This window comes from Heloderma suspectum, chromosome 5, assembly GCF_057233095.1.
Source record: "Heloderma suspectum isolate Gila_16-S chromosome 5, 16-S_ref, whole genome shotgun sequence".
Lineage (NCBI taxonomy): Eukaryota > Metazoa > Chordata > Lepidosauria > Squamata > Helodermatidae > Heloderma > Heloderma suspectum.
This window is the reverse complement of record NC_139462.1, coordinates 125,998,039-126,013,333: the sequence shown is the minus strand read 5'-3', so window position 1 is coordinate 126,013,333 and position 15,295 is coordinate 125,998,039.

The following is a 15,295-nucleotide window of genomic DNA, read 5'->3' as shown; positions in this document are numbered from 1 at the left end:
CCTCCTGTATTTCTGTGCAGAGATATGTATTTTTCACATACATATCTTCAATATGCTTTTCAATTGTGTATGATCTTCTTACATGTCAGCAGTAATGTTTTCCTGTTTGTGGAGCCCTAGGGGGTTTCTACACGACAACGGAAGGAGAAGCAAATGGAGGATTAGCCGGATTTTTTCAAGGCATCAGCTTTGGTGCACTTCGGTCCGTGCAGGGCTCCACGAATGAGTGCACAGCACCAGTATAAGTCACTTCACAGAACATACTTCCAGGTGGGATGGGGTTGGAGTGAACATCATCTGACTGGCAGGGGCTGCTCAACCAATAAGAGAGGTTCTCCCCGCCCCCCCCCAATCCAGGCTCTCCTTTGTCCTTCTGCTGATACTGCTGTAATGTGATGGGTCAAAGCTTAGCACTAATTACTTCCTTATACCAACAAAGCAAACGTAACACAGCTGCAGATCCATTGTTACTTGATAAAATGCTGGGAAGTCTCCTCCCATGAAATGGTATTGCCAAAATTCTTTCTTTCTTTCTTTCTTTCTTTCTTTCTTTCTTTCTTTCTTTCTTTCTCTCTCTCTCTCTCTCTCTCTCTTGCTCCCCCCCCCCAATTATTTACTTCATTTCAACAAAGCAAACAGTAAAGACTGTTTGCTTTGTATGGATAATTACGGAATTACTTCTGAGGAGACACCTGCTTCCTCAAGCTATGCCCGATTATGCCAGTTTCTTTTCCCTCCTTCCCCTCTAAAAGTGCTATCTCACTTTGTCACTAGTGCACATTTGTCCAGCAACACCTACACCCCCTATCTCGCTATGCCACTATCATGGAATTGCGTGATAGAGGCATAGTGAGATGGAAGAAATCACCCGCCCTGAAAGGAAGTAGTTAAACAAATCACACCTACAAAGGGGTTTTGAATGTCACTGTGTCACTGTCACACATTTGTCCAGCAATACCTATACCCCATCTCACGATCTCATTATCTAACTGTAGCACAATGGTGTGACAGTGAGATAGGGGTGTAGGTATTGCACACAGAAGCGCTATTTCACTTCAATGCTTTACTTAAAAAAAAAAACGAAGAAGTTACAGGCTCCCCGGAGCACACCTATACCTCGTGGGGTTAACCACCAGAGTTTAGTGGCAGGCAAGGTGAAGTAAATGCCATGAGGTAGCTCAGAACTCTAGGGATGTACGAATCCCCTTACCTGCCGTCCACGGGAAGGCAAGGCACTCTGTTCCTCCCCTGGAATCCTTGACAGGGGAGGAGGCGATCCATTCTTCCCCCCTGGAATCCATCCAGGCCAGCTCCACTTCAGGCCTGCATACTGGACACCATTTGCGTCCCTGGTCACGTGATAGGCTACGCAAATATTTACGTAGCCTACCACGGCCAAAAACAGGGATGCAAATGGTGTAGCAGACACCATTTGCGGCCGTAAAGCTGGCCAATTAGCCTAAATCGACCAGCTTTACGGCCGCAAATGGCACCTACTATGCCATTTGCATCCTGAGGGTACCGACTTACACAGAGATACGGCACGGCAATGGCTGCTGGCTGTATCAACTTTCTCCAGCCCTGCGGAGCTGGTGGCCAGTTCCGCAGGGTCGATGTGGGCAGGGATCCGACCTGGACAGATCCCGCGGGGAGGCAGAGGTGAGTGATCCATTCCGCCACGGACTCCAGGGGGCTGGAATCTAAAGACTCATTGGAGTCCATGGCAGAATTCTCCGCCATCCCTACAGAACTCTGATGGCCAGCCATGAAATGGCGGAAACATCAGGGAAACGCGGGTGGGGAAAACACTGGGGAAACACCCCTTGACCCGGGTCAGTGAAGTCATTTTCCAGGTGAAAGAAAAAGGGATAATGGGGATAATTAATTACATCATAACGTACATGGCTTAAACTGGGACCACCTGGTAGAGGTCACCTTCCTGCACCTTAAAATATATACTCTTTACATGCTTTACATGGGGTTAACCCCAAATCAGATCATTTAATATGATCAATCATAACAATTTCCACTGTACTGAATTAAGTAATGTATAGTTGACATCGATACCGCAGGGAAGTTGGAACTAGTCCCAGCTTCTCTTCTCAGTCAGCTTCGTGGCTTGTGGTGCTCTTGCATCCACTGCTGCCATTGGAAGATATAGGTGGCCTTGGTGGCACAGAGCACCTTTTATCAGCTTAAGCTGACAACATACAGCTATGATCCTTTCTGGACAGAAGTAGCCTAGCTATATTTATCCATACTTTTCCTATATTTTATTCATACTCTCGTATGAATTACTGCTAAGCATTATACTTGGGGCTGCCTTTGAAAATGGTCCAGAAACTTCAGCTGGTCCAAAACAGGGCAGCAAAACTGTTAGCAGGGACTGGCTGCCAGTCCATTTCTGGCCCCAGTTGAAAGTGTTGATGTCAAGCTACAAAGCCCTCTTCTTGCACCCGGCTACTGATTCAAAGCACCCAGGGCCTCACCTGGATTCGACAGAAAGGAGAGCTTGAGCTGGGTGTCTCATCTCAGTACTGGCGACGCCTCAGTCCACGTGGCTGGATGGCCTCCCCCAGGTGCTTTGTGTGGTTGTTGGAGGAGCTCGCTGTGGGGTGAGGCTGGTGGCAGCAGCGGCAGCAGCTCTCGGGCTGCTGTCATTTGTCTTGGTGCATCTCTACACTGGTGTTTTGTTGTGTATCCATTGTTCCTCAACCACATAATTTTCCTTTACATGATGCCATTGTCCTCCAGTGGTTGCTCTACACTTTCCCCCTGCTTTTCCCGTACTATTTCATAATGAGGAAAATGCAGCATTTGCTCTTCTCATGCCATGAAAGTGCCAGCACCAGCCCATGTACTTGTGCGATGGTGAGATTAGGCACTGTCAAGGATAGCAGCTTGCTTTCCGCTGTAAGATCGGGTCAGGCTGTCAGGTCGGATGAAACCACCTGGAATTGATTGTAATCTAGAGGCTCCTCAGCCCTTTGCCCATGGCCAGAGGCTGCAGCCCCCGCTAATTGGAAAGTGCCCACAGCTGGAGCTGGTGGGAGTTCCAGCCTCTTGGAGGCCACGGTGGGCCACCCAGGGACTGAGCCAGTGAGTCGCTCAAGCAAAATCTGCCCTGGGTTGCCAGGGCTGGGCTTTAAAAGTGGGCTGAGGTTGAGGCAAGGGGTCTCCCTTCATCCTGGTGGTCCTGGACCTGCAGACGGCTGGTTGCTATCCAGGGAGATCCATGCTTAGGTATGTAAGGATAGGCCAGGTAGATTTATTATTTTGGCTTGGGTGTGCGTTCATGAAGCTCTCTGTATATCGTTAAGTGATTTAGCTTTGTACCCTCTGTGTAGCTTGCTACTTTCATTCTTCCCTTTCCCTCTACCCCTTTATTTCAGTCTTAATAAACCTTTATCCAACTGTTAGTTGGTGTGATCTCTCTGTATAACCTCAGTGCTAATTTCAGTGCCTCTTGGCTTAAGAGGGTGGCTACTGGGTATTTCGGGGGACTGAGAGGCCGGGTTTGGCCAGTCCTGTTTTTGGGAAGGGGATCCCAGGATTGCATCCTGGGCAGTCCTCCTTTGCAGGGAGGTTGGGGCCGGTCCTGGCAGGATCCTCTTCCTTGACAGGCACTGTGTGTGGGCGTTTGTGGGGGGGCGGGGGGCGGTTATGATGACGGCGGCAGTGACCACGGTGGGGAGGGAGTGTCACCCCGCCGTGCCTGCACCCTTCCTCCTCCTTGTCATTCCTCACTGTTTCCCAGCAGAGTGGCAGAGTGGCATTGCACTAATATGGCTGCTGCTCCACCTGCCCGCAATGTCCATGGGGTTTCTTGGCAGCACCAGGAAACCCTCCACCTGCTTGACATTTGCAGGGAAACAAAAAGGGGAATGAGGGACAGGGCCAAAATGGAGCCAAGCTCCATGCCTTGTTTGACCTGAGATCAAGGAAATGGCTTATTCAAAGCATGGGGTATCGATTGACCCGCCCTCTGGAAAACCTTTCCCCATGCAGTTCGGTAGGCAGAAAATGTGGCATCTTTCAAATGTCTCCTAAAAACGCACCTTTTCACACAGGCTTTCCCCTGGGCTGCAACTGCTGTTGGGTTTTACTCTGGTTTTACATGCTACTTCTTAAACTTTTCAGTTTTATATGTTCTATCATGTTGTATTTTATGGTTTTAATTGTTGTGAACTGCTATATGCCACCCCTAGTGATAAGAAGGGCAGGGCCAAGGCTGGTTTAGGTATATTCTTCTCGACCAGGCTCTGCATGTCATCAATTAATCCTTCTCCCTTTGACCAAAAGGCAATAGCAGTCATGATCAATTTTAAAACTCTAATGTACTATTAATAAATGTATACCTCCGCCCCCCATGTTGACATTCTCAGATAAAATCAATATGGCAAAATCTTGAAATGTATATTGGGGATCTATTACTCATCACCTCAGCCACACAAGTACTTATTGGGGGTGATCCATGCAAGACTGGGGCCAAACAATTCTGCCTTTCATGCATATTACCACATCTGTCCACCAGAAAGTCTTATCCCTTGTTAAAGGCATGATGCTCTGAAGACAACAGCTGCAACTATCCAGGGCTCTGCCTGGCCCAAACAGCATGTGGACTGGATTTATGCATTTTAAATGGCAGTGCAACTGCCAGCCAGAAGAAGGCATTTCCTGGTCAGGTGCCAGAATGCATGTCATTGACCCATAGTTTCCTTAATGTTGTGGTTCACATGGAGATTGAAAGCTGCCCTGACAGTGACCACCTCCCATTAATTCTGGATACGAAGCCCCTGAAACAGCATATGCATGCTGATGTTGTCTCTCAGCCCAATGTTCAGGCCAACAACAGAACCCTAACCCTTCCAGAACAGGAAGGTTCCCAAAGAAGAGGAAGGGTTCCCAAATTGCTCACTGGTTGACAAGTAAGCAATTCTTCCCACTGGTCAACCAGCACAAGGCTGCACTAGCTGGCTGGGCTCCCAGCCAAATACAGTTTAAAAAAAACCCAGGCCAAATGGAAATACCTATGGCAGGCTGGGGCCACAGGTTTGTTTGAATGAAATGCTGATATGTGTCCCTTTAAGTTGCAAGGTGTGACAGAAGCTCAGCTGTGAACCTTCAACAACCTGGTATGGTTCCTCAAGTTGTTCCTTAAATGAAATTATATGATCTACTATATACTTTTTTTTAAAGGAGCAACTTCTATTTAAAAAGACAGCCCTCAGGAAACAGTGTCAAATGGCTGGTGTGCAACTGAGCATTGTGTTTATGGCAGCATTTCCCAACCTGGTGCCCTACAGATGTGGTGTCCCTCTGTGTTGCAAGGTGTGACAGGAGCTCAGCATTTAACCCAGAACCTGCTTTTTTGTTTGTAAATGTCAGGATTCAGTTCTAGAACATATGACATATTAATTAATTTATTATTAATACCACTGAGCATAAGTAGAATGCCGTGCTTAACCAGCTACAGAACCAGTATTTTTCTGACCATAGAATAGCCCCAATCCCCCTCCTCCTCCCATTTGTGCATTAAGGAGAAAGGCTGCCATGTCAAAGGATGTGGTGCTGGACCTCAGCAGCTGTTTTCAGGAACAAGTTAATGACAATAAGATTTGAACAACAACAAAAGAAGACTTCACTTTTCCGTGTTAAGATATGGCAGTTGGATGCATCTTTGTCCTTTTCCGATAACAGAGTTCTGTAGGAATTCAAATAAAATGTTTCCCCCTGTTTGGCCAGGTTTCTGGGGTCAGGAGAAGAGCCTAAATTGCTCCCTTTAAACCTAGCAAACCTTGGCATGGATGTGTGCAGTGTAGCAAGGAACACAAGACAAGAAGGCATCCAGCTGTTGGCATTGCCTGAGTGTAAGACCCAAAATTGTTACTTCAATTGACTGGAAAACCCACTTGTCTGACAGCCTTCAACATTCAGTGTGTGCAATGGAAGTACAATGTTTATCTACAAGAATGGCTGGAAGTGGCAGTTATGTTAGCCTTTCAGCACATCACAATGTACAGACAAGGCTCCCCACACAGAGGAAGGCCCATATATACAAGCCATGTGCAACAGAAATCACAGTGCTCGGTATCCCCGAGCTGGAGACTACTGGGGGGTGGCAGGCGGTCCAAGGCGAGTGCAGCACAATGGGAACTCCCTCCACTGTTGTGCCCTTTGTTGCAGTGCAGCCTTCACTCCTCTTCCTCACCGCTCTGCCTTGACGCTTTAGGAGCCTTGATCCTTGCTACTGTGCGAATGTTAAATAATGGTTCAGGTTGTCTGTTGCACCAAGTGCTACAGATGTTTGCACTTATTCACTCATGCTGACTTCAAACACACACACATACCACACATTCACAGTGGCACTGCATAGAAAGCACTCTATCCTCACCCAAAATAACGTCACAACAGAACTAACATACTCAAGCAATGCCTCAGGCCCAACGTCATCCAACCTCACAAAACATTCTGTATAACCTAAAAGCTTGCCTGTTCCTAATATAAACAAACTTTGGTTCCATAAGGAAGTAATCTTACCTGTGTTAAATATCATCTTTGCCAACAGCCAGTACTCAATGGGAATAAAGGGAACTACAAATCCTAGCATAATGCTTCTAGCTATAACCTCAGTGGTGAGGAGGGAAGGAGTTGTAGCAAATATCAGGGGCAATAAGGGCTGCAGTGATCCTTTAACTGCCCAACACTTTCCATTTTATGAAGCCATGGTACTCAAACGGGAACGGGAAGGAGATGGGGTAAGCATAGAGCACATCATTGTTTCATGTCTAAAATTATGTCTGACAGAATCCCCTCACTATTGTCAGCTTCTGGAACCTGAGCAGAAGGACTGTACCTAAAAACTGTAACCCTAATTTTGCAAAAATTCTGCCCTCACGTGCAGAGTGAGACCAGAGTTCAGATGTGTCCACCACCCACACATGCTGAATCCACCAGGCCCAGAGGCAGTTGGTCAATGCATTCAGCTCCTTTACATCTCCATTCAAAAGTTCTTCCTTGGATTGGCAAAATGACTGACCGGGGCAGGGTTTGAATTGTAATAGCCCAGGAGAACAAATGGTCTATTTGGCAGGTAGCCAGGTTGGACTTGCCCATATCTGCCCTCATCGAGTTTGCTTAGTTTAGCTGAAATCATGGAGACTAAGCTGTATAGGACTGGGTAAGCCAACCTCAGTGACTACAATGCACTATAGTTATTATTCAGTGTTTAAAAGTTTGTTTCCTGTCTCCTAGCTGAGCAGAGGAAGCTGCTCCAGCTGTTCCAGGGGCTATACAAGCAAGCAAGCTCCCAGAGAGCAAGTGATCAGAGCAAGCAAACAGGGAGAGCAAAAAGGAGTTGGGCAGGAGAGGTCGGGGGGGGGGGTGTCCCTTAAAAAAAAATATATATATTTTTCTTGTAACACACACTTTCAACCAGTGGGACTCTGTTGTTAACCTCCAGTGAATAGAGGACAAAGCACAGGCTATCCCAGTCCAATCAGGAAGCTAGGAACATAAAAGGAATAGAGACTATGGAAGGAAAAGACTCTCCGGTGTGGTGATCTGCAATGTTTGTTTTCTTGCCTGAGACTGAGATCAACATGGCCTAAATGTGCAACAAGTGCAAGTTGATCGCGCTGCTGGAAGAAAAAGTAAGTGGACTGGAGTGGCGACCCTCCAGGGAATAAGAGAACATGAAGAGTTCTTGGACAGGATGGTGGAACTACAGCAGCAAAACAAAGTACAGAAGCCAGAAGAGCAACAGCAAGCTGAGGCAGAAAAGGAAAAAGGCTGAGGCAAGGAAAAATGAAGTAGAGGGTACTCCTTGGAAAAGGGTGACAGGAGCAGAAGGACTAGAAGCCACTCTGCACCAGTGGAAGCAGTGGAGCTATGGAACCAATCCCAGGTACCTGAGGATGAGACTGGAGGACAGCCTGCAGAGGAAGAATTACAGGGGACCCTGCATGAGAGCAAGCAAGAGGCTGAAGGTCAGTCAAGCAGAGGCAATGAAACCAAGGCCTACAACAAGAAGAGAAGAGTAGTAGTAGTGAGAGACTCCTTGCTGTGTGGGATTGAAACCCAAATAAGTCGTGACGACCCATGGACTTGCCAGGTATGCTGTCTCCTGGGAGGACGGATTAGAGACATGACTGAAGGGTTGCCTGCACTCATAAAGCCCACTGACAGGTATCCCTTTCTTCTCATCCATGTGGGAACAAATGCTACCGCCAAGCGGAGCTATGAAGAAATCACGTCAGACTTGGAAGCTTTGGGAAGGAAACTCAAGAACTTTGGGGCCCAGATAGTTTTCTCATCCATCCTTCCAGTAGTTAGAAGAGGGATAGAAAGGGAAAGGAAAATACTGCACTTTCTGCAACCCTGCCCTAGATTAAGACTCTCACTATGCACAATCTCATACATCCAGATGTGGCAGCTCCACCCATGAGACTTCTACTGCACAGACAAGCCTGATCTATTGGGCACCACAATATCTCTTTAATAAAGGTTTGTCCAAGTTGGCTAATTGTTGGAGATGTAATGCAAATAATGCTTATTTTAAGCATATGTTTTGGCAATGCCCGGTAGTTGCCCCTTTGGGGAATGAGGTCATTATAAAGACAAATTTTGTATTCGAACACTCCTTAATATTTACTGATTTACTACTTAGAAGAGGGATAGAAAGGGAAAGAAAAATACTCTGGGTATTTCGTACTCTGGCTACGAAGGTGGTGCTGAAGCGAGAGATTTGGATTCAGGGACCACGGGCTATACTTCCTGGAAGATGGACACTTAGCAAGGGATGGGTTGCACCTCACAAAGGCTGGGAAGAACGTGTTTGGCCACAGCATGAAGAACTTCATCAGGAGGGCTTTAAACTGAATCCTACGAGGAAGGGACAAAGGCTCATGCACCGCAACAGAGAGAACAGCTCTAATAGTGCCCCAAAAATAGTCTTCAGGCACATGTAGAAAGGAAGCCAGGCTATGAAGCACATGGTCTTCGATGTCTATATACTAATGCCCAAAGTATGGGAAACAAAAAGAATGAACTTGAACTCTTAATACAAGAAGGAAATTATGACTTGATAGGTGTAACTGAGATTTGGTGGGATGGCTCCCATGACTGGAATACAGCAATTGAAAGATAAAACTTGCTCAAAAAGAACAGGAGGAACAGAAAGGGAGGTGGGGTTGCACAATATGTTAAAAATACATATCTCCGCACAGAAATACAGGAGGACGAGCTTGGTAGCCCCATTGAGAGCATGTGGGTTAAAATAAATGGAGCAAAGAATAAAAGGAACCTGGTGGTCAGAGTCTACTACCGGCCACCCAACCAAGGAGAAGACGAGGATGAAACTTTTGAAAAGCAAATAGCCAATGTTTTAAGGAAGCATGATGTAGTAGTAATGGGGGACTTCAATTTCCCCGATATTTGTTGGGAGACAAATTCTGCAAAACATGGCCCCTCCAGGAAATTCCTGACTTGTGTTGCTGATAACTTCTTCCTACAGAAAGTGGAGGAAGGAACTAGAGGATCAGCTATCCTTGACTTGATCGTAACCAACAGAGATGGCTTAGTGGATCAAGTAGCAGTTACGGGAACTCTTGGGGAAAGCGACCATATTATACTTGAGATCATGGTTCTAAAGGAAGCAAAAGCCGAGTGTAGCCAAATGTGTACCCTGGATTTTAGGAAAGCCAATTTTAATAAACTCAGAACAATGATAAGTAAGGTCCCATGGCAAGCGACTCCAACGAGAAAAGGAGTCCAAAATGGGTGGGAATTTTTAAAAAAGGAAATTCTCAAGGCACAATTACAAACAATTCCAACAAGAAAAAACGGTGGAAGACAACAGAATAAGCCAATGTGGCTTCACAAAAAGCTTAAAGATGACCTGGAAACAAAAAAGCACACATATAGGAAGTGGAAGGAAAGCCAAGCTACAAAGGAAGAGTACAGGCAGGTAGGACAGAATTGCGGGGATGGCATCAGGAAGATTAAAGCTGAGAACAAGCGGAGGTTAGCGAGCGAGGCTAAAAGCAACAAAAAAGCTTTCTTCAGATACATGCATACTAAAAGACAGAGGAAAGAAATGGTGGTTCAACTATTCAATGAGGATGGCAAAATGATAACAGATGACAAAGAAAAGGCAGAAGTGGCCAATTCCTACTTTGGAGCTTGAGCTCGATAGGCATATGGTCAAGGAACACCTAATTACCTTGAATGAGTTCTAATCTCTTCTCTTGGGCCAGATAAACTGCATCCTAGAGTAATAAAGGAACTGGCAGAAGAACTCTCAGAACTACTGTCTATTATGTTTCTGAAATCATGGATGACAGGTAAAGGGCCAGATGACTGGAGGAGGGCTAATGTTGTCCCTATCTTCAAAAAGGAGGAACCTGGGAACTACAGACCAGTCAGTCTGACAGCAATCCCTGGGAATATTCTGGAGCAGATTATAAAGCAGTCAATCTGTAAGCACCTTGACAACAATGCAGTGATTACTCAAAGCCAACATGGATTTGTCAAGAACAAATCCTTCCAGACAAATCTGATCTCATTTATTTGATCAGATAACCTCCCTTGTGCACTGTGAGAATGCTATGGACGTAATATACCTTGACTTCAGCAAAGCTTTTGACAAAGTGCCCCATGATCTCCAGGTGAGCAAACTAGCACAAAGTGAGCTAGATGGAATAACCATCAGGTGGATCCACAGTTGGCTACAGAATTGGACTCAAAGAGTGCTTATCAATGGGACCTTCTCAAACTGGGGAGAGGTAATGGGTGGGGTACCGCAGGGCTCAGTCCTGGGCCTGGTGCTCTTCAACATTTGTATTAATGACTTGGAGGAGGAGGTGCAGGGAATGCTGATCTTTTTGCAGATGACACAAAATTGGGTGGGATAGCTAATACCCTGGAAGAGAGCCAGTGTGGTGTAGTGGCTAGAGTGTTGGACTGGGAGTCGGGAGATCCGGGTTCTAGTCCCCACTCAGCCATGGAAGCTCACTGGGTTACTTTGGGCCAGTCACAGGCTCTCAGCCCAACCCACCTCACAGGGTGGTTGTTGTGAGGATAAAATGGAGGACGAGGACTATATACATCGCCTTGGGTTCCTTAAGGAGAAAAAAAGATGGGATATAAATGTAATAAACAAACAAGACAGAAACAAAATTCAAAGAGATCTTGATAGACTGGAGCGCTGGGCAGAAAACAACAGAATGACATTTAATAGGGATAAATGCCAAGTTCTGCACCCAGGAAAAAGAAGCCAAATACAAGATGGGGGATACTTGGCTCAACAACACTACAAGTGAGAAGGATCTTGGAATTGTTGTAGATCACAAGGTGAACATGAGCCAACAATGTGATGTGGCTGCAAAAAATCCCATGAAGTACTAGTTCCCCTCTACTCAGCACTGGTTAGGCCTCATCTGGAGTACTGTGTCCAGTTCTGGGCGCCACACTTTAAGAAGGATGCAGACAAATTGGAGGGGGTTCAGAGGAGGGCAACAAAGATGATCAGGGGACTGGAAACAAAGCCCTATGAGGAGAGACTGAAAGAACTGGGCATGTTTAGCCTTGAGAAGAGAAGACTGAGGGGAGATAGGAGAGCGCTGTTAAAGTACTTGAAAGATTGCCACAGAGAAGAAGGCCAGGATCTCTTCTCGATCATCCCAGAGTGTGGGACATGGAATAATGGGCTCAAGTTACAGGAAGCCAGATTCTGGCTGAACATCAGGAAAAACTTCCTGCCGGTTAGACCAATATGGCAATGGAACCAATGACTTAGGGAGGTGGTGGGCTCTCCCACACTGGAGGCATTCAAGATGAGGCTGGACAGCCATCTGTCAGGGATGCTCTGACTTGGATTCCTGTACTAAGCAGGGGGCTGGACTCGATGGTCTTGTAGGCCCCTTCCAACCCTACTATTCTATGATTCTATGAAAACACACACAATAAATGCTCTTATGCTTCTATTTTAGCCATTTAACCTTGAATGTATTCAATAGCAGGGATTTGGACCTTTCTGAATCTCGTCCCTCATATTAAAAATCTCCTTCTGCCAACTCCCAATACTAAAATGGCACTCCTGGGGGAAGCTGGTGCATGGATCATCCTCCATTCGGGCAAAAGGATAGATTACTTCAAGGACTGACTTATCTCAGGGCCAAATTAGATGAAATGCGGACAAATCTATGTTCAGAAGCTCCCACAGTTTTTTCATGGAGCCCCTGAATCAGATCAGGGAAGTGTCTCTGGAGGAGAATTGATAGCCTTTCCCCTTCCTCTGTATTCCCAATCTAAATTGGCCAGTCCCCAAAGTGGCAAGTTCCCCATTTGGGAAACCATGCAGACAACTGCATGGCATCTGTATATTTTCCCCTATGGGACAAATACAGTCAGGGCCAGAAATATTGGAACAAGGATAACTGTTTTGCAGTTGGCCTCTGTACACCACCACATTGAAGTTAAAAGGAAACACACCCAGATGGGAGCCAAGTCAGGACTTACAGCTGTAATGCAAGGGGTTTGACAAAAGTGGGGCACTAACCATTCGGGAAGGACAGCCAGTGGCATACACACACACCCATCATTGCTGGCTCATAAGTAATGGAACAAACCAACATCATTTCAAACTTAAGGATCGCCTTTAATACCTGGAGGAAAATCCTTTGCAGTCAGTGATTGCCTGAAATCTGGAACCCATGGACGTGACCAAATGCTGAGTTTCCTCCCTTGAGATGCTTTGCCAGGCCTTTACTGCAGCTGCCTTCAGCTGCTGCTTTGTGGGTCTTTCTGCCTTCAGTCTTGTCTTCAGTAAGTGAAAGCATGCTCTATTGGGTGGAGGTCAGGTGACTGACTTGGCCATTAAAGAACATCCCACTTCTTTGCCTGGAGAAACCCTTGGGTAGCTTTTGCTGTCTGTTTTGGGTCATTATCCATCTGCAATATGAAGCGGCGTCCTATCAGTTTGGCAGCATTCGGACGAATCTGAGCAGAAAGTATAGCCCTATACACTTCAGAATTCATCCTGCTGCTTTTCTCAGCAGTCAGGTCATCAATAAACATCAATTGGCAGCCACACATGCCCATGCCATAAGACCACCTCCACCATGTTTGACAGATGATGTGGTATGCTTTGGATCATGAGCTGTTCCTTTCCTTCTCCATACTTTTCTCTTCCCATCATTCTGGTACAAGATAATCTTGGTTTCATCAGTCCAAAGAATCTTATTCCAGAACTGGGCAGGCTTTTTTAGGTGTTTGCTGGCAAAGGCTAATCTGGCCTTTCTGTTCTTGAGCATTACCAGTGGTTTGCACCTTTGCACAGTGGTTTGTGAAGCCTCTGTATTTACATTCATAAAGCCATCTCTTGACTGTAGATGTTGACAGTGACATGCCTACCTCCGCAAGAGCGTTCTTGACCTGGCCAGATGTTGTGAAAGGGTTCCTCTTCACCATGAGCAGAATTCTGCAGTCATCCACTGTAGTTGTCTTCCGTGGTCTTCCAGGCCTTTTGCTGTTGCTGAGCTTGCCAGTTAATTCTTTCTTTTTCAGGATGTTCCAAACTGTTGTGTTGGCCACTCCCAATGCTTTTGCTATCTCTCTGATGGGTTTATTTTGTTCCCTCAGCCTAATGATGGCCTCCTTCACTCGCATGTGAACAGCTACCAAATGCAAATGTAACACTCAGAACCACCTCCAGGCCTTTTCTCTGCTTGATTGGTCATGGGGCACCCAGGAAACAGGCCACACCTGGCCATGCAGCTGCTTGTCAGCCATTTGCTCCATTACTCATGAACCACCAATGACGGGGGGGGGGGTATGCCACTGGCTGTACTTCCTGAATGGTTAGTGCCCCACTTTTGTCAAACCCCTTGCATTACAGCTGAAAGTCCTGACTTCGCTCCCATCTGGGTGTGTTTCCTTTCAACTTCAATGTGGTGGTGTACAGAGGCCAACTGCCAAAATAGTTATCCTTGTTCCAATATTTCTGGCCCTGATTGTAGAACTTCAAGGGACAACTTAGACTGGGAAAATGGCACCTGGGGAAAACTCCCTCCCTCAGCAACACTCCCTGCCCATTCTAGAATTATATTCTTGTTATTACCAGTTGGAGAAAGTGGGGGCCAAACTACATGTTACCCTTAATGTGTAGCATGCAGCTATGTTTCTGATTGTTCTTTACTTAAGTGGAGATGTGAGGGGTGGGATCTGGATTGTAGCGCAGGCATGAGGCTTAGTAAAACAAGTTCCCACTGGTGTGTTGTCTGAAGCTGTTGGTGGGAAGGATGTTTGCAGTGAACTCTCTGTAAGGGATTATTAGCCATAGACTGAGATGCTAATTTCTTCTTAATAGGGTTATAATTTTCTCCCAGAAGAGTTAGGCCTACAACTTTGTTTATCACTATAAATCGGGTATATTTGAGAAATGCTATATTGAACAGCTGCAGTAAGTCCCTTTAGGCCAGCCTTCCCCAATCTTTTGCTTTCCAAATGTTAGACTACAATTCCCATCATCCCTGGTCAGCTTGGCTGTTGTCCATGCTGGGTGGGGATGATGGGGTATTTATTTATTTATTTATTTATTTGTGGGTTACATTTATATCCTGCCTTTCCTCCTAGGAGCCCAACACAACTTACACGGTCCTCCTCCTCCTCTCCATTTTATCCTCACAGCAGCACTGGGAGGCAGGCTAGGCTGAGAATCAGGGTCTGGCCCAAAGTCACCTGGGGAGCTTCATGGCCGAATGAGGACTGGTGACTGGATCTTCCGAGTCCCAGCCCAACACTCCAGCTGCTACACCACACTGGCTCTCACTGGTTGTGGTCCAGCAAATCTGGAGGGCACCAAGTTGAGGAAGCTTCAAGCCAATGTGTCCCAACCTTCTGATAGCTGAGGCCCACTTTCTCCCAACTAAAAACTGGAAGCATATTTCTTACCTACACCTAGGGATGGCGGAGAATTTCTCCCCGAAACTTTGGGGGGCCGAGCGCCAACGTGTTCGGCCCCCCGAAGAAGTTTCGGGGAGAAATCCTCCGCACCCCCCGCCCCCCGCACCCCGCCCGGGACGGGACTTACCTTCACCGAATGTCCCTCCCGGTGGCTGGTCCGGCCGGCGGTTCGGCGGGTGTTCGAGCGAGGCGGGAGCGGCAGCCGGTCTTTCGACCGGCTGCCGCCGCCGCCATTGCAATGAAAGGAGAAAAAAAAACACGCCCCCTGATAGGCTACGTGACGATTCACGTAGCCTATCATGGCTAGATTTACAAAGTCAGCCGTGATAGG